The 20962-nt window shown below is 33.8% G+C and overlaps 1 long non-coding RNA gene across 4 annotated transcripts; it reads right to left on the reverse strand.

The window, feature by feature from the left end:
- Positions 1-390: 390 nt before the first annotated feature.
- LOC114182721 lies at positions 391-2873 on the reverse strand. Of its 4 annotated transcripts, XR_003604179.1 has the most exons (8): positions 2539-2873; positions 2346-2426; positions 2084-2119; positions 1890-1970; positions 1627-1809; positions 1433-1463; positions 1132-1248; positions 391-742 (listed from the first exon to the last, which is right to left on the reverse strand). It is a non-coding gene; the product is annotated as an uncharacterized LOC114182721 (long non-coding RNA). The 4 variants fall into 4 exon arrangements; XR_003604177.1 differs by lacking the exons at positions 2346-2426; positions 2539-2873 and having other exon boundaries at positions 392-742; positions 1627-1691; positions 1760-1809; positions 2084-2312; XR_003604178.1 differs by lacking the exons at positions 2346-2426; positions 2539-2873 and having other exon boundaries at positions 392-742; positions 1132-1238; positions 2084-2312.
- Positions 2874-20962: the final 18089 nt, after the last annotated feature.

The following is a 20962-nucleotide window of genomic DNA, read 5'->3' on the forward strand; positions in this document are numbered from 1 at the left end:
AAATTTTTAGAATGTGTGTTATAGATTTAACCTATTAAACTTTAAGAAATATTTATTGGAGCATGAGCTTTATTTTAAGTTTGTTTGTTGAAAAATTTAGAAAATTTGGATTCTACCTTTATGATTTGCATTTATTTTAAAAATGAATTGTAGTTTATAATTTTCATTTACTTCACTATTATAATTCTCAAATAGTAAATATTATCTTATAAAATAACATTAAAATTATATTTGAAATTATTCACTCTCAAGGCTGCAAAACGTTTTAGTAAATATCGTGTAATATTTGTAAATTCCACACCAAATCTTAATAAATTTGTTTTATTACAATTTTTAATTTAATTTATTCTAAAAAAATTAGTTACCTTCTCCAAGAAACTTTGGATTTTATTAAAAAATTGATTACCTTCTCCAAGAAACTTTGAAAAGGTTTTTAAAGTGTCCTGGTATAATACTTACTACTTCAAAACATTAATTATGCAGACCACCAATTATGTTTTTTTTGGACATGACACTCCTTCACTAATTAAATGAATGTTGTATCTTCCCATGCAGACCTTCTTCAACATGCCATTTCCAACCTCTGTCAAACATAAATGTTCTACCCAAAGATTAAATTTTCTGCATTAGTTTGTGTGCTCTTTTATTCTTAGGAATTGCATAAATGTCTTGAGCACAGCTTTGCATCTTCAGCAAACATCTTTTGGCTCCCTCATTCTTCTCAAACACCCACATATTCATCCTTCCAAAAAACATTGCAGGTCTGTTATGTGAAGAATAAAATTTGGAAGAAAAAGACAAAAAAATAGAATGAAGTTTTAAAACTGAAAAATTGTTACTGACTATTATCAATATATTAAAGTCATTTAATATTATATATAAAATAATTTCATAAGATAAAATAATTAAATGTAAAAAATATATGTTAATAATGTTCAAAAATGCAGCTTTGAAGTATGTTACTACACTTTGTTAATTAAAGAAAAAAATAAATGAAGTTTTAAAAACGAAAGATTGTTAGTCAACTCTGTTAATAACAAAATAAGAGATTTTTGAAAGATAACTATCTATTAAACAGGTTTAAAAAATCTAAATCATCTCGCAGATAACTATTGATTCAACCAGTTTCACCTTTCTTATGTTGCTCAAGGAGTTCATTGAACTATTTTGCCCAAAATCTTGATGGATGTCCTTGCCTCAATTAGTTAATGAATTTGACAGAGAAAAACTTGATCCAACTGTTAAATACTACAAAGAAAATGAGTTAGATATTACATAGGGTAGAAGAAGAAAAAATCAGACAGAAGAAGAAAAGCATTGACCTTTTTTGGTGTTCTTCAATTAGTTAATGAATGACAAAGAAAAAGATGGGTCCAACAGAAGAATAATACAAAGAAGAACATTGGACAGAAGAATAATAAAAAGTTGTTACCTTTTTGGTGTGCTTTGTCGTGCTCATGAATCTGAGAGCAAAACATCCTCGAACAGATTAATACAACCAGGAAAAGTAGATTTGATAGCAAAACATTCATCCAACACAGAAATACAACAAAAATAAGTAGATATGAGAGCAAAACATTCATCCAAATATGGTAGAAAAACAAAAAAACGCAAAAAAGTTGCTACCTTTTTTTGTGTTCTTCACTGTGCTTGTGAATCTGACTGCAAAACATCCATCCAACAGAAAAATGCTACAAAGAAAAGTAGTTACATATGGTAGAAGAACAAAAAAATCACAGAGAAGAAGAAAAGTTGTTACCTTTTTGGTGTTCTTCACCGTGTTCATGAATCTCACAAGAAAACATTAATCTAGCAGAGAAGAAATACAGAGAAAAGTGTTTAAATATGGTAAAAGAACAAAAATCGCAAAGAAGCAAAAAAGTTGTTACCTTTTTGGTGTTCTTTGCCGTGCTCATGAATCTGAGAGCAAAACATCCTCGAACAGAAAAATACATCCAGAAAAAGTAAATCTAATAGCAAAACATTCATCCAACACAGAAATACAACAAAAATAAGTAGATATGAGAGCAAAACATTCATCCAAATATGGTAGAAAAACGAAAAAACGCAAAAAAGTTGTTACCTTTTTTTGTGTTCTTCATTGTGCTTGTGAATCTGACTGCAAAACATTTATCCAACAGAAAATACTACAAAGAAAAGTAGTTACATATGGTAGAAGAACAAAAAAATCACAGAGAAGAAGAAAAATTGTTACCTTTTTGGTGTTCTTCACCGTGTTCATCAATCTCACAAGAAAAAATTAATCCAACAGAGAAGAAATACAAAGAAAAGTGTTTAAATATGGTAGAAGAACAAAAATCGCAAAGAAGCAAAAAAGTTGTTACCTTTTTGGTGTTCTTTGCCGTACTCATGAATATGAGAGCAAAACATCTTCGAACAGAAAAATACAACCAGAAAGAGTAGATCTGATAGCAAAAGATTCATCCAACACAGAAATACAACAAAAATAAGTAGATATTAGAGAAAACATTCATCCAAATATGGTAGAAAAACGAAAAAATGCAAAAAAGTTGCTACCTTTTTCTGTGTTCTTCACTGTGCTTGTGAATCTGACTGCAAAACATCCATCCAACAGAAAAATACTACAAAGAAAAGTAGTTACATATGGTAGAAGAACAAAAAAATCACAGAGAAGAAGAAAAGTTGTTACCTTTTTGGTGTTCTTCACCGTGTTCATGAATCTCACAAGAAAACATTAACCCAACATAGAAGAAATACAAAGAAAAGTGTTTAAATATGGCAGAAAAACAAAAATCGCAAAGAAGCAAAAAAGTTATTACCTTTTTGGTGTTCTTTGTCGTGCTCATGAATCTGAGAGCAAAACATCCTCGAACAGAAAAATACAACCAAGAAAAGTAGATCTGATAGCAAAACATTCATCCAACACATAAATAAAACAAAAATAAGTAGATATGAGAGCAAAATATTCGTCGAAATATGGTAGAAAAATGAAAAAACGCAAAAAAGTTGCTACCTTTTTTTTTGTGTTCTTCACTATGCTTGTGAATCTGACTGCAAAACATTCATAGAACAGAGAAATACAACAAAGAAAAGTAGATCTGGGTGCAAAACATCCATCCAACCCAAAAATACAACAAAAATAAGTAGATCTGTCAGCAAAAAAATCATCCAACCAAGAAATACAACAAAAAACTTAGTTAAATATGTTAGAACACGAAAAAATGCAGAAAAATTGTTACCTTTTTGGTGTTACTCACTGTGCTCATGAATCTGAGAGTAAAAATTTCATCCAACCGAGAAATAAAGTTTGAGAAGAAGAAAATTGGTGTAAGGTAGATGGAGGACGAACACTGGTGGAGTAAGAGAGAAGAAGAAAAGTTGAGAGGTTGAGAGGAAGCTGAAGAGGCCGCTGCCAGAGAGAATGAGAAAGATAGAGAAAGAAGAGAGAAGGTGGTCGCAGAGAAAATGAGCAAGAGAGAGAAAGAATTGAGACAGAGGAAGCTGAGAAGACTCCGGAAGAGAGAGAAAGAAAATATAAACTTCAGATTTTCAGACGTTTTTGCAATTATTTTTAAAACTTGAAAACGCTGAGAGAGTGACACGTAAGCTCTTTTACCTTTTGTAGATAAAAATTTGAATTATGAAGAAGATCAGATATATTATTCAATGTAAAAAGTTGCCTTTTGTTAGTTCACAATTGTATAATAATATTGATACGTGTTTCGAAAGTCTAGGGTTCAGGAAAAGAAAGATTTGTCCCTGGGAGCCTTATTTTCATTTCTACATAAATGTCAATATTTTTCCTTTTAATTTCTTTGAGATAATATTATTAAAATTAATATGTTCGAGATACTGTCTATTTTGAAATTTGAAATTTTATAATTATTTTGTTTAAAAAGTGTTTTGGAGATTTGAAGGAGAAAATTATCTTTAAATTATTTTTTGTATCAATTCTCACATAGTATGAAACTATTTGGTGCACCGAAAGAATATGTTTTCAATTTTGTTATATATACCGTTATGTTTTTGTTCATACTAATATATATAATATATATTTTGTTAGATTATGAATCAAATCAAATCAATTATAAAAGAGTAAAAAACCTTAAATTAATTGAGTAATTCTCGATATTTAAAGAATGGAATGCGAAAGTATACTTATCATAGAGTACAATAGATGAAAGATTGACAAGAAAGTATACTTATCATAGAGTACAATAGATGAAAGATTGACAAGATTGGTACCTGATTCTCCAATTATAAAATACTTGAAGGTTATTTATTGATTTTCTCTTCTAATAAGGATAAAGAAAAAGGAACACAAATATAACAAAGATGAGGACCGTAACTTTTTATGCCCCTTCAACAACTTAGAATATAGTTGATATCTACACATTACATTTAATATATCATGTACATGTTCTTAGTCAAAGATTTAATTAATTAGATCATTTTAATATTTTGACTAATAATATAATGGTCTTAACACATTTAATTATTATATATATATATATATATATATATATATATATATATATATATATATATATATATATATATATATATATATATATATATATATATATATATATATATCCTAAATTGCTAACATATTTTACATATATGATTTGAGAAATATCAGTACCATACTCTTGAATTAATCTACTCTATATTGAATTTACTGAAATTTATAAAACAATATATATGGGTCTCACTTTATTAATTGATTGTCTTATTTATAATTTGTACATTTTAATAAATTTTAATTACTAATAATAAAAGTGTGTTAAAAAAATGAGACAAAGTTGCTATTATACCACTCTGTACTTGAATATCATAATAATTAGTCAACCTCATAGGATAGCGCGATTTATGAACATCATCAAAAGCAAATTGCACTATTTTGAAGCATATAACATTATTTTGGTTATTATATATCTTTGTTTCTTGTAGGATCTACGTGTTTCTTAGCAACAGAGTGGTCAAATTATAAATGGTCAAATTACAAAAACTAAATGGTCAAGTATTGCAGTAATTAAAATAGGAATTTAGTCGATGTAGATAAATAGAGTTTACCAACCACTCGGCCAAAAAAAAATTGCATCAAGTGTCCCCAAATTTTTATCAGAAAATTGACCTAGCTAGGAAGTACTATGCAAGAAATAATTGGCTCCAGTACAACAAACACGTTCAAAATTAGCTAGTTATGGCTAGGTAGATCGATTTTAGTGGCATATATTTAGAAAGTGCATATTTAATAGTTTGATTCAAGACCAAAAACGTTTAAGTCGCAATTTTTCTTTTTTACAAAGAAATCAACAATGCATACTTGACGTTGAAATATTGTTTATGACAAAAGATAGTGGGAAAGTAAAAACTACGCTGTGTCTTACTTTATTGCCATCACAAGAAAAAAATATGCTTCTTAGAAACTTTAATTTATGGGTCATAGTGAGAAGTTCGAGATTATGAGAGTGATGTTGGTTTTTTTTTTTTTTTCTCAACAATAACGAATATATAAATAAAAGAACAACGAGGATGTGAATATGAAACTTTCGAAAAATATTAGACACGGTGAAGGGTGTTTTTCTATTTAAATATTAGGGACTGGTTTTATGTTAGTAGTTGATGCTTTCAAGAAATCTTATATTGTTTATTCTTGGCCTTTGAGGATACATTATATTTCTGTTTAACCATTTGCAATATCTTAAATTATAATATGTTCTGCATATATATAGAAAAGAAAATAAGTGTGTTAATAAGTTAATATATAAATTGACATTAGAAAATTTTTTCATTGATCTGAAACTTTATTGTATTAGTCATCAATAAAGTAAAAACTAATTTAAGTTATTACAAAAATTTATATTTTCTAGATTTATTATGAATTTTAGTGGTCATTTTTACTTTCATCTCTTTTTATTATTCTCAACATAGACCCATAATTAGGGATGTCAACAGAGTAGGTAGAATACGGGTAGTAAATCTCTCGTACTTTACCCGTTGGATAAATATTCGTCATGTACCCGTATCGGGTATCTGTTATGTGAGTATCTGCATATTTTTTAATATTCACGGATATTCACAGGTATCCGTTATGTGAGTATCTGCATATTTTTTAATATTCACGGATATCCACGGGTACCCGTGGATATTTACAAAAGAAATATTTAATATTTAATAACATATTTTAACCATAAATTCAAATAAAAATACAAGACAAAATATTCATAAATGTCAAACAAAGTGCAAATAACCTATTTAAATAGTTTTGAATGACAGTTCACAAAGAAAAAGAGATTTTTTAAAATCAATCGATAAAAAATAACTCATTCAAAATCGATGTGTTAATGTTTTAATTATGTTTTTTTTAATTTAAATTAGAGTATATTCGGTATGAGTATCCACAAGTACGGATACTATGATATCTGTATCCGCTCCGTTAACATGCAAGTATAAAAAATATATGTATCAATTATTCGCGGGTATCCATTTACAATATTCACTCCCTATCTGTTGTGGATTTTGTCCGCGGATACCCATGGGTACAAATTTTGTTGACATTTCAACCTATGATTAATGAATTTTATATACCAACTTAACTAAGATGTCAAAATCATAGTGATATCCAGAATACAATAACTTTTATTTAAAAAAAAAAAAACTTCTTTTAACATAATTAAAACCTAAATATTACATTTTAATATATATATATATTAAAGAATTATAATTAATTGATAACGATCCATATGTTGTAGACAAGTTGTTCCATTTAACTAGTGTTTATGAAAACACCCAATGTCCCAAAAGTGAAAATAAAAAATATTAAAAGAAATTAATTAATGTGCCGGCAAAACTATATGCTTCCTTTCGTATGATAATAAACTAACCATATGATTCGTAATCGTATCCTTCCTTCATGGAATAACACGTAAATACAATAACCGCGAATTTAGCCAGTTTTACGCTTAATATTATTTTATTTCTTCTAACACATGCTACACACATGTGACACGCAAATATGCCGCTAAGTTTTATAATCAAAAATAAAAATAACAATACCTATTCATATTTAATAGTTATTTATTAACTCTAAAATTTCTGAGTCCATTTTTCAAACACAATGTGGGCATATTGATGAGGTACAACTAACCACACTCTATGCCCTACATAACCAAATAATTTTGCATAAAAAATTCTATAAAACCAGTTTATAAGGTGGGGATTGCACCCACTTTATATATTGTGAATTGGTCTTATATCTAGTCGATGTGAGACTTCCAACACACCCTCTCATGCCGAGGTATATTCATCTCGTGCATGGGACTAGAAATTAGTGGGTGGTCCGTTAGCGGTTCGATAGGGTGTGGAACAAAATGTCCACAAAATCTCGCTAGGATAGGCTCTAACCTGGCTTTGATACCATGTTAGAAGTGTAGTTTAAGCCTAACTCAACCCCACAAAATCGGCTTGTAAGGTGAGGATTGCACCCACTTATATATTGTGAACTGACTTTATGTCTAGTCGATTTGGAACTTCCAACATAACTCAATTGTTAAGAGAAGTTGCAGGGTGGGTGGAGGAGTACGAGGGTGGTCTCACTTTTGCCTCCATTAGAGGTGAAGGTGATCTTAGTGGTCCAACTTAAGTTGTGGTAGAGATGAATAACAATGAAACCACTTTTTTCTTTTCAAACTTTCCAAATAACTTTGAAGAGTATGATATGTGGAAGATCTTTCAAAGATGGGGGAGATTAAAGGAGGTATTCATCTCAAGAAGGTTAGACAGAAAGGGGCGTAGATTTGGATTTATTAGATTCTGGAATGTCAAACACAAGGGGCAACTGGAAAGTGAGCTAGATGCAATAAGAATAGGAAATATTAAAATGCAAGTAAACATAGCTAGATTTAGCAAAGAGAAAGAAAAAAGCACTCAAGCATAGGTAGCAACAGTGTGGAAAAGGAAGGATGATCACCAAACATATGCACAGGCAGTTAAAAGCCCAATAAAAAAGTACTACCAAGAGGAATGGAAAGGACATGAAATCACAACTATTGAGAACGAAATAGAATGGTTGAACATATGTGTGGTGGGAAGAGTAAACAACTACGATCTCATCGAATCAATACAAGAGCATTTCATAATGGGTGGAATGATATCTTTATCAACAAAATATATGGGTGACAATATGATGCTAATTTCAGGAGGAGAAGGCACCGAAGTAACAAAGGTAGTAGAAGAGAATAAGTCATGGTTTGAAACAATGTTTGACTCCATAATGCCATGGTCAAATTGTGAAATTGCAGGGAACAAAGTCATTTGGGTTAGATGTCGAGGGTTACCATTATCATGTTGGAATGAAGAATGCTTAAGAAAAGTGATGGCCATATTTGGTACCCTCACAAAAGTGGTCCAGATTGTGAACTCAAAAAAGGATCTCGAGTACATGAGAGTGAAAGTACGTGTGCCCACTGCTGTTCATATGAGATTACTATGGAAGGATATTAAAATCAACGGGCACGTATACCGCATTACGCTAGAGGAGAAATTTTTCAGAGAGGAGAAATTTGAATGTAGCTACGAAAAAAGGGGTTACACATCATCAGAAAATTCTTTTGCTAAGTAACCACAAATATGCCTATCATCACAATCAGAATGCTCAGAACTTTCAGAATCTGAAGTCCGATGGCCCGATCATCAAATTGTGGAGCAAACAGTGGAGTTGTCGAAAGAACACGCCAACAGGGAAGAAAGAGAGATTGGAGCTGACACCAGGCACCAGGTGTACAACACGTCAAACATTGGAAAATCTTTCACCAAAAAAGAAAGTTTCCACCATGACCAGAAACACATTACTCAAGGTACTGAATTAGTCACGAAAGTGGAAAGTATCGTGAAGACCATTTCGGATGGTAAAATGTCAGATTTGGGGGAAAAAGTTGATCCTCAATCTGTTGGTGTTGTGATGAGTCCACAATGTTGGCCCACTAATATGTCATTAGTGCAAGAAACACAACTGGGCCCAAATTAGGAGTTAAAGGTCCAAACATTCTCAACTCATCGCTCATCTACAAGTCCAAACACAAACGTCATACTCAGTAATAAAAATTCCAATCTAAAAATAGGGCACCAAAAAGAGGGAAGGGAGGAATGCGATGAAGAAAATATCAGTCGAGGTGATGATCGAGCCACACACATGGTATACGATTCGAAAAAAATAGGTCAACACTGTAAGACTCGAGAAAATTAAATAGTTAATTAAATAATTATTTAATAAATGCAGGTAATAGAAGCCTTTAAGACATTTAATGCGGAGTGCTATGACGTGGAAAAGTACTAGCTCAAATGGTTAAGAGTACTTGATTGTGTGAAAAGACTTGGCTTTAAGTCTTATATGTATGCCAATTGTGTGTTATTTTAATCTTTGCATTATTTGGTGGAAATATTTGGAATGCTAGACGTGATAGTATAATCCTAAAATTATAGGAATTATCACAAATATGAATTGGTTGGATTGGTTGAGCACTTGCTTTGTGGTTAAAGGGTTGTGGCTTCAAACCTTGCTAAGAACAAAATTGCTCTCTTTTTGCCAAATTTTCGTTTGGTATGATTATGGAAGGGTTTAGGAAGCCAAGAGAGGTAGATTAGAGGGCTGAAAACATTGCATTTATGAGTGTTGAATAACCATTAACCCATTTTTTTTATTTAATTTTCGTTTTGGTGGAGTAATTGAGTAATTAAGAGAGCATTAAGATTGAGAGAGGGAGAGATTAGGTAGAGAAAAGGTCTGGAACTGCGTGTGAACCCTTGGGTAGAAGAATTCCAGTGAATTGACACAGACTGCAGAGAAGAATTGGAGTGGAAACCAGTTTTTGGGGTGCAAGCAAAGAACAAGAGTGTTTTTGGGGTTAGAGACACATCAAATTCGTATTTTAGCAAGGAATCCAGGTAAGGTGAGTTGTTTTAAGCATTTTAATTTGTGAATAATTGTACTGTGAATTGGATGAATTGAATTGCATGAAAACCCTATTGAATCAAGTTGTTTTCGAAAATACTGAGTTCTCACCCAAAAACCGCATGGCGGGCATGAAGGTGTCGCCAGGCGACACAATAGTTTTAACCCAATTTCTGGGTTCTGTCTCGAGTTGCTTGGCGGTAGGTTGAAATCCGCCAGGCGGTACATGATGATTGTTGTTGTTCTGCTTTGTTTTCGTGATTTTTGTCCATTGGGATATGTTTGCCTAATTGAGTGTTGATTATGCTTGTATATTGTCACTTGGAGTGTTTAGAATTCAGATTGTGATTAGAAACTTTAAGAGCTCATTTACGTGAGGGAAGGATTATACAATCTGGAAAATTTGACGTTTGCGATGCATCAATTAAATTAGTATGAGGTTATGGAGTGGATTAGTAGCATGAAATTATATTGTTCTGAAATATTGACGTGAGGTGGTTGATGGAAAAATAGAGGAGAGGGATTGGGTTCGCAGGTGCATGAAAAGTTAGCTTGTCTGGAGGAAATATAGGGGAATAGGATGTGGTTATGGCTATATGTAGTGGATTGAGTGGAGTGTGCAATTGGAACAGTGAGTAGATAACCGTGGGTCTTGGCATGATGATTAAAAGAATGATTGAAGGATAAAAGAATGTATTAAATGGGTTAAGCGTAAGAACTTGAGCTAAATGGAATTATGTAACCATGGGGTACAAATTAATTTGGCACGAGTTTGTATAGTCTAGGATGGAGAAAGAATTATATATTTCAGAATTGAGTAAGTTCAATTGGATGGATTAGCCAATTTTCTTAAGTTTGATTGAACAATTATGGTTGAGGGGAGAAATTGGTGAATCAAATGGTAAGAATTAAAGAACCTATGAATGAGATATAGGAAATTAAAATGAGGGTGGATGGCTGGAAAACTAGTAATCCTTGAAAAGCAAAGGCACAATATATCATAGAGCAATTTGTATTATAGAACCAACCAAATTGAGTGCCAAAAATCACAGCAGAGTGCCTCTAGTATGGCGCTTAGCGGCCTGCTGATACCTGCTAGGCGATAGGAACGGCGGGAGAGGTCCCTGCATCGCGTGGCACCTGGCAGCAAGGTGTGCTCCGCCAGTCAGTGACTATAAGACAATGGGTCTGGGAAAACGCTGGCGCCTGGCGGTGGGAGGTTCCGCCAGGCGGTCTGGGCTAGTTTCGTCCGGCGGCGCTTGGGGCTGCGCCATGCGATAAATTTTGTAGTCTATGTGTTGTGTGTGTGTTACGTTTGATCAATGATGCTATACTTAGATCAGGAGATGATGTGCCATGAGCGGGTAGGTTCATGGATGGTGGTGAACATATGATGATATGAGCGGGGAGGTTCATATCCAGTTACTCTCGTGTGGGGATACGAACGAGGTAGGTTTGTATGTTCCGTGCTCACACTTGAGAAATGCTGCATGCGGGGAGGTACGTAGCTGGTGGATTACATGTGTAGGACTACGGGCGGGCAGGTCCGTAGAGTAGGACTACGAGCGGGGAGGTTCGTAGAGTAAGACTACGAGCGGACAGGTTCGTGTGAGCATCATATCCTGAGTCTAAGGCTAACCATTTGTATGATTTGAAGGCTGAAAAGCCTTGGGGTTAAGGTCTTGGCCAAGAACTATGTAGAGTGAATAAGATGGGTGTATTACTTATCTTGTGTTATGATATATGTTATTTTTATTTTTATCAGCTCACCCTTTCTGTTTCTGTTTGGTGATGATCGTGTGATTCGTTACACGGAAGCAGATGATGATACAGGTGATGCTGAGGATGCTCAGGCGACGGAGTGAGGGATAGTTGAGAATAGAGCTAGAAATTTTTACTATGTTTTCTTGTTTTATTTGGAACATTGGAACTTGTAATAACTTTTGGTTTAATTTCATTTGAATTTTGTCGTATTGGATATTAAATTTTAAATTTTTCCCGCGTTTGGGAGTAATCAAATTACGATGTTTTAATTTCTTTTTCTTATTTAATTATTTTATTATGTAATATTCCTTAGGGATGTTACAAACACTCCCAACAACAAGAAAGGGAAGTCGATGCAACTACGAACGAGAAAAGAAAGAAGAACGAACCCCAAACTAATTCAAATGCATTGACACTCATCAACAAGGCAACAATGGATTCAAAGACTTTTGCTGAAAGAAAGAGCTTCTGGGTAGGAGAATCGAGCAGGAGGGCTGAGTAAGATTTGTAACCGACAATAATGGGGCTATGATTTTAGAATCTGCCATGATTTTAGTTCTAGTAAATGGAAGCTCAACCAAACAATTCAATCCAAGAAGAGGGTTAAGACAAAGGAACCCTATTGCACCTTTTTTGTTCTTAATAGTTGCACAAGGACTATCTGGAATGGTAAACCAAGCTGTAAGAGAAAATTTGTATACAGGTATAAATGTAGGGAAAAATAGAGTCAAGGTCAATCTCCTACAATTTGCAGATGATACTTTATTTATATGTGAAGCAAACTGCTACAACGTTTTAGTCATTAAAAGTATACTTAGATGCTTTGAGATGGCTTCAGGACTCAAAGTCAATTTTCATAAAAGCAAAATTGGAGCCTTGGGTGTAGATAAAAATGCTTTAATGAGGTACTCACAAGTTTTAAATTGTAGTACAATGCAAATACCATTCAGATATTTGGGTGTGGTTGTAAGACGTAACCTAACAAAGCAATCTTTTTGGCAACCAATGATTACAAAAATTAAAAATAAATTGTCCACATGGAAAGGCAGACATTTATCATTTGCGGGACGAATTTGTCTAATAAAATCAGTCATAACAACCCTGCCCCTTTACTATTTTTCTTTTTATAAAGCCCCGATAGGTGTTTGTGAGATTATTAAGAACTTTCAAAGAAATTTTCTCTAGGGTTGGGGACATGAGGGTAGAAAGATTGCTCAGATAAGATGGAAAAATATTTGTAAATCTAAGCACGAAGGAGGAATTGGATTAAAAGATATCCATTTGTTTAATAAAGCTTTATTAGCCAAATGGAAGTGGAGACTAGGCACGAAGGAACATGGATTGTGGAAGGATATCTTAGAATCAAAATATGGATCTTGGAGAGGTCTAAGAAGACATACCAGAAAGCATTATACATCAAGGTGGTGGAAAGATTTATGTGATATATGTGGTGAAGGAGAGGAAGGAAAATGGTTTAACCAAAACTTGGAGTGGAAAGTAGGTTCAAGATGTAGGATTAAGTTTTGGGAAGATACGTGGAAGGGATCATTGCCTCTTTATATAAGATTCCCTAGATTATATGAGAACTCAATTAGTAAGGAGAAAACACTAAGGGAGTTCGGTAAATGAACTAACAATGGCTAGGTATGGTTGATGAAATGGAGAAGAGATTGGTTTGAGTGGGAATTGCCTCAATTAGAGGATTTTAAACATATGTTAAATCAAACACAAATTCTAAGAGAAGGAGAGGACCTTTGGGTATTGAAAGATGAGGAACACAAATTCACAGTCAAATCTACGTACTTGAAATTGAAAACTCTAATTATCGGGGAAAATTCTGATATGTTCAACATGCTTTGGAGTATAAAGGTAGCTCCATTATCACAATATTTTGCGTGGAGGGCAATATTGAATAAAATAGCAACAAAGGAAAACTTGAGCAAAAGAGGGTTACAATTAGCAGAAACATCATGTGTCCTATGCGGGTTAGAGGAGGAAAATACAACCCATTTATTCTTAACGTGTAGAATTGCAAACATGGTTTGGAACTTTTGTAATAAATGGGTGGGTATAAGTTCAGTGCAACATAATCAATTAAATATGCATTTCCAACAATTTTCTTTAATGGCCTTAAACAACAAAGAAAATAAAATATGGAAGGGCTTATGGATATCAATTATTTGGAATATTTGGAACCATAGAAATAAGATTGTGTTTAAACAAGGGAAAGTGGATCCAGAGGAAATCTTTACTTTGATACATTTAAATGCTTGGGCATGGATGAAATACAAAGTCCCACATGTTCATTTCTCTTATAATGATTGGAATTTGTACCCAATTGAGTGCATCAAATCAATAACGTAGAATCCTCCAATCAAAATATGATATGGAGGAAACATGTGTTATAACCCACTCAGACTATTCAGTCTAAAGGTCTCTTTTGCTTTATGCAGAATATTTCATAGGGGAAGTCTTCAAAGGTGCAATGGTTTACTGGATGCACAACACTTTGCTATTTAATTTTGAGTAATAGGTCAGGGAACAAATTGTTACACACATCTATTTACTAATCAGGAAGCTCTCAAATAGATCATGAACGGATTTGAATCTAGCACTGGACTAAAGGGAATGAATCCAATAATTGCCAATTGGTTACCAACTTGAACAAGTACCTATGAGTGGATATTCTTAAGGTGGTACTTTTTAGTTGCATTTTGAATATGCAAGGTCCTCTATTTGCCTTTAATCTTTTTGCTATACACATCTATTAGGTTGTTTTAGTTTATCTAAGAACTTCACGGATTTGTATAAGGGTTGAGGCACCCCTAAAGTGTCTCTCTCTCACCAGTACAGAAAGAGGATTTGGCCTCGGTTAATTTTGCATTTCTATCCCGGTTTTAGAACCGAAGCATATTAAGGTGAGGCAAAAAGGGTCGACTTATGGTCTCGGGTGTGGACCGAAGTCGTATAGTCGTTTTTCTGCCTCGGGTTGTGTAGTAACCGAGGTCATATGTAACCCAAAATCTCGTGAGTTCACTTCCGGTGTTCACTTCCTCGTCCATGCAAGAAAGATAATCAAATCTTCATACTTTGTTATGTTTTTGAGTTTTGGCATAAAAAAGGAAATGTTGAATATTTGTATCACTGCACATGGCAAGGCGTAGCATGGCAGTTGCAGTAGCCGTGGCTACTTGCTATTTGGTGACTTTCAAAAATTGGAACAGAGGGAAACGAAGAACACATAACCACGTACACCCACATCTTCTTCCTTGTTCTATTATCTGCAACCTGCATACAACAACATTCATCCTTAACCCATCATAATCGCTTCATTTCACTCTTTTTTTTTTCTCCACCAACAACTCATCCCACACGGTCACCAACAAGCATCATCACCTTCGCCTGCACAAACCTAATAATTTCCAAACTCCCGAAATCAAAACAGAGAGGAAAGAAAAATCGTCGGCGGCATCTCGAATGGTGGTGGTATTGGAAGTGAGCCACGTCGACGCAAGAAGAGGAAGAGAGGAACTCCATGGCAACTGGCGGGATCTGTTTCGGCATTTTGCACGGTGAGTTTCGTGTGTGGTGGTCGATGGTGGAGCTATTGGTTCGTTGTTGGCTGCTGGTTGTTCAGTTGCATTTCAAATCTGACGCAGTGGTTTGTGCAACTCTGATGATAGCTTGCGAGGTGGAATGACGAAGTGTTGAACTCGCGATTTAGGGTTTGATCTGCGTTGTGGTTGTTTTTTTTTCTGAAGGTGCGTGGGTTGTTGGTTTGTGGTGAACCAGTTCACTGTTGCGTTCCCCCTCCAAGACACCACTTCTTCTTCTTCTTCTTCTTTTCACCGGGACCCAGGAGCCAACTCTGCTGCCTCTCGTCCAAGGGTCGCGACAACACCGCCATCCTCCGTGACAGAGTCCGCCGCGTTGATCTCCAACAGACCACTCACAGATCTCTATCGTGGAACCAGGCTGGACGGTGCAGCGTGGATGGAGGAAAAGAGAGAGGCGCGAACAAAGGTATTCAACATAGAAGAGAAAGAACTGTGCAATCGTTATTTTGAAATCCCTAATTTGTCATATGGCCTCGGTTCAATAGCCACCCGAGGCCAAATTACATTCTCCCTGTGGCATTATTGCTTCGGGCCTATAAAACTGAAGCCTATAAGGCCTTTTGGCACCGGGTTTTCATTAACCGAAGAAAAAACCCATATTCTGCTTCGGGTTTTGGGTGAACCGGGGTAGAAAAGTTGACAATAATTACAAAAATGCCACCGCACCATTTTATGCTTCGGTTTTATAATAACCGAGGCATATAACGCGAGTTAAAATCCCAAAACTGCACTAGTGTCTGTGTGTGTGAGTGTGTGTGTATATATATATATATATATATATATATATGTATATATATATATACACTCTTTGCTGATAAAAAAAATACAATTCTTATTCCTGCCTAATCCATATCATAAATAAAATTCATACAAAACCAAGGAAGAAAGATCTTCTCAATCATTTTGTAGGATTCAGCACTCCTTTGTGGGACGTTATAAACCAGTCACCTTGGCCACCTATTGACTATCTCATCCTCAAAGCAACACTTGTCTGCCAATTTCTTATCATCACAATGTGTGACTCACCTCCCTTGTCTTCCAACCACCATGTACTTATGATGCAAACACTGTCATTACAACACCAGACTCATACTTAGATGTGATTAGGGGTTTTGGTAGCAAAATTAGATAAATCAATGGAATTAGAAGTTATAAAAATCACACTAAATAAAAAAAATGGTTTAATGAATAGAAAACTACCACGTTCTGTGAAGAAAGTAAAGAATATGCCACATTGTTTCAAGAAGATGGAAAATCTCATTTCACATGCTTTGAAATTTGAAGAAATTACCAACATATACTTGAAGATTTTCTAGATGCTATCAAAGTTTTCAGAACCTTATAGAATTTTTAAACAAGAAATCAAACAACATGTAATGTTGGAAATCCCCATTATGAGAGATAAGATCAATTTACAACATATAAGTAGGTCCAAACCTCACCTTACAAGTTGATTTTATAAGGTTGAATTATCTTTAAATTTCACTTCTTAACAAGGCATCAGAGTCATGAGTTACAGTCTATCCCAATGTTGATGCTCCAATTCAATCAATTTTTGAGCAAGTATATTGGATAATTGTAGTACAACAAGTGTCGTATCGACAAAAATTTAGAAGAATACACAACATTTAGGACATGTTTGATCTTAATAAAACAATGTTTGGATGATGTGTTGAGATCAGATTTCACCACTTATCCCTCTCTTGTACTAGTCCATTATTTACTTATTTAGATGCAATTATTCTTGTCTTGGGAGTGCTCTTAAATGTAACTCTAGATCCAATTCTGAAATCTAGAGCTTAAGATCATCAAACTCCAGTATGATTCCTTAGTGACTGTTTGAATAAATCACTGGTTTTATGTTCAAGACGCTATAAGTAGTTAGAGCCTTAGATATATTCATATCATCTAAAAGCAGGAGGATAATTAGTTTGACAAGTTCAAATCATTTCTCACTCAATCCCAAACTAGTAAGATAATATGAATGATCAGTTCATCCAACAACAAGTACAATCTAATTCACAAACATGCAAATAAAAGCAAACTTATTAGATAATAAATCGATATGAGAGAGTGCAAAGGGTTATATCAGATCTGAACACAAGAGAGTTTAACTCTTCATGGTGGTTATAAAAATTACATAACTTGGAGTAGACATAACTCTCTTATGCTCTCTAAAGATATACAATAAGCATCGAGATGGAGCCAAAAACTATCCTTAAAAGTTTGTTAAAAGGCTCTACAAAAGCTCTCTCTAAGATCCTTCTAAGAGATTTCTCAAACAAAGGTGCAACTCTGTTTTAATAAATAATCTAGGACGGTGCTCAATTGCACACTTGTGGCTCAACAGTAGAGGTATCCCTTCCTTGTGGGTTTGCTTTATGGCCCAACCTCATGTTCTGACGCTCAACTCTTGAGGTAACTTCTTTGAGAAGGAGTCTCCATGGCTCAACTACAGGTTTGGTGTTTGAAATTTCCTCTTCATGAGGGTTTGCTCTCTGTGGCTCCGCACAATTTCTACCGCCCAATGTTGTTGACTCAGTTTAACTCAATTTTATAGTATTTTTTGTCAAATCTTCTAATATCTCCACAATCCTCTCTTTTGGTACTCTAATATACAAAACAAACTAAATTGGAATGAATTATCAAAAAATTATTGTCAACACTCGGTTTTGTTTGAGTAATATCAAATATTAAAAATAATAAAATAAAATTAACATGAAAAAATGAATAATAAAAACATATCCTTTTGGTTATTAAATAAAAAAAGGTTTGTAATTTTTTTGTGTCTTTTTATATGCATCTTAATGTCATAAAAAAGAGAGAATTGAAAATAGAAGTATTCATAGTGGATTTATTTTTTTCATCTAATAACTCTTCTTTGTTTGCTTTTCTCTCACACACACTTACAATGATTTTCTTCTTTTATCAAAGGTCCTCTTACTTGCTTTTATTCTAATGCAAAAATTAGCACTCCTACAAGATTGCAATTTCTTTTATTCTAATACAACACTCAACGCTCCTACAAGATTGCACATTCTCTTCTATAAGTTACAAAAAAAAACAATCACTTTTGTTAAAAAAGATAGTTGACCCACATGCTCAAGACTTCACGTGCCATGAGACGCTTTGTCTATTGTTTTAAAGCAACCTACGAGAGGCAAAATGGTATCTATGAAAAGAATAACACAAAAAACAAAAGAAAGAGGGAGAAGAGTGAGAGTTTGCTCCTCCCTAAGGAGAGAGAAGGTGATTAGGTGCAGAGAAAACGTGAAAAAGAGATAAAAGTGAGTAAAAAAAGATTAAAATTTCTGATATACTATCTCTCGCCTAGTATTTTTGTTTCCCTTATCCATGCAAAAAAGAATGATCAACCTCCAACATTTTAACCATGCATTTGATTCCTATGTGAGAAAGGAAAGTGTATGAGTAGAGAGATATCTTCCTATCATCAGTGAGGCACTGCTATACTCAATTACAATGATAGCAAGTTGAATGACAGGGGAGGAAGATCATATCTTTATCCTTCTCTACTCAAAAAGAGCCCGATGAGAGTGTGAGGGGTACACAAAAAAAAACATAAAAGTACAGAAGAAGAGAGAAGTGGGGAAGGAATAGAAAGAGTTTGAGGAAGGTGAAGCTGAGAAAAGAGAAGGAGATACTCTTGGCACCGTGAAGAGTTTACTCTACAGGTAAGTTTCCTTTAACCTTGCTTTAAAATCTCTCCATGAATGTATTTGATTCTCTCTAGTGCTTAGCTTCACATTCAGAACTTGTCTATCAGTTTATATGTTGGTATGTTTTGGATGTTGTTGTTTCTTGTTTGTTTTCTTCTTTTATTCTTTATCTCATTTCACTTTTTCTCATTGCATGTGCACATTTGCATCTTCATCGTTTCCCTTCTAAACCATGTAACCATGGTGATGTTGTTGGGGATCGCTAACACAGCCAAAATGACCTACGTTCATGACGACTACATTAGATTGTATTTTTGATTGATAAATCTTTTTTATAATTACATGAGTATTTATAAAAATAAAGTAGATAAATGGGTTAGGTTCAATAAACCCTTCAAACTCCACATACTCAACAATCTTCCACTTAGAGGTTGATATCATAAACTGCACTCCTAAGTAAATCTAGTAAACCTCAGAACTATAACACTTCCAAACCAGTGTGATGCCTTCTCAACAATTAACCATAAAGGCCGAAGTTATGCAAAACTTTAACTTCTCATTAATAACCACCTTAGTTAATATATCTGTAAAATTCTCTGACCTAGAGATTTTCTCCAAGAACAAAGTATCATCATTGATTAATCTCTAATGAAAAGGTATCTCATCTGGATGTGTTTTGTCTTTGCATGGAACACAAGAATTTTAGCAAGATGAATGACACTCTCATTATCACAATAGAAAGTACTGTCACAATGCTTCTTGCACAACTCCTTAAGAAAATTCTTCAACTAAATTATTTCCTTACATGCTTCAAAAATAGTCATGTACTCTATTTCTGTGGTTGAAAGTGCAACATTTTTCTGAAGTCAAGACATCTAACTGACTATTGTGTCATCTACTGTGAAAACAAATCATGCTTGTATTTGAGCAACTGAGACGGTGGACAGTGTTGAGAGTACATGTTTAGTTTGGTTGTTTGGATTTTATTGTAGTGTGGGTTTCTTCTATTTTATATGCGTCGATTTCCCTTTTTAATATATTTAATACACTTTTTTTTTTCTCTATGAGTGTATCGTATTTTAGTATGTTGCAGTGCACTGGCAGATGATTGACACCTGAATCTTTCACCCTTCGAACCCAGTCATAGTCTTTTAAAATATATTGAAAAAGTATTATGCATGATATGTGGTTATATATGTTTTTCTCATGGGGTACGCAACAACGCCACTAATATCGAATCTGATTTGCATTTGGGTGTGTACCGTGTGCATTATTTTTCCATGTATGGAAGCTTCATATTACATTGGGTTTAGACTCTGCATGCATTGTTTTGCCTCTGACATTATAATGCATTTCCATAACCAACTAAGGCATTCGTATTCTTATCGTATAAACTAAAAGCATGAATAATATATTTGGACCCCGTAAAAGCTTTTTAAGTTTTGTATATTTACTTTCATATTTCATTATTAAATCATGATAATATGCTCTAGTTTTATCAGTTTTGTAACTTTGGTTGTCCGATTTTCCTGGCTCCAAATGGTTTTATTTGTATTAGCATAGTATATTTATTTACTTTTGTATTAGAGAAGTTTGTAATCTTTTTTATTAGTTCAATTAATTTTACTTATTTATCTGGTGTTTCATTAATAAATATATGATATTATATATTATCAATTCAACACCGTTTCTTTTAATTTTTGTGTGGTTTTCACCACCCTTTTGTATTAAAAAATTGTTAGATGTAGTGAGTGACTCTAATATCCCAATTTTAGCAGTTTTATAAAAATTAATAAAATAGGATTGTTTCACCATAGTAGTCAAAACAGAAGAACCAATATATAAAGTATATTAATACAGTCCTAGAACAGATAGGACTATAAAAATATAACATTTATACAAACTAGCTAAAAAGACCAATTCTAATTCTAAGCACAGACTACTCACTTACAATAGCTCCCACTGAA

This window comes from Vigna unguiculata, chromosome 4 (genome assembly GCF_004118075.2).
Source record: "Vigna unguiculata cultivar IT97K-499-35 chromosome 4, ASM411807v1, whole genome shotgun sequence".
In the NCBI taxonomy this organism is placed as follows: Eukaryota; Viridiplantae; Streptophyta; class Magnoliopsida; order Fabales; family Fabaceae; genus Vigna; species Vigna unguiculata.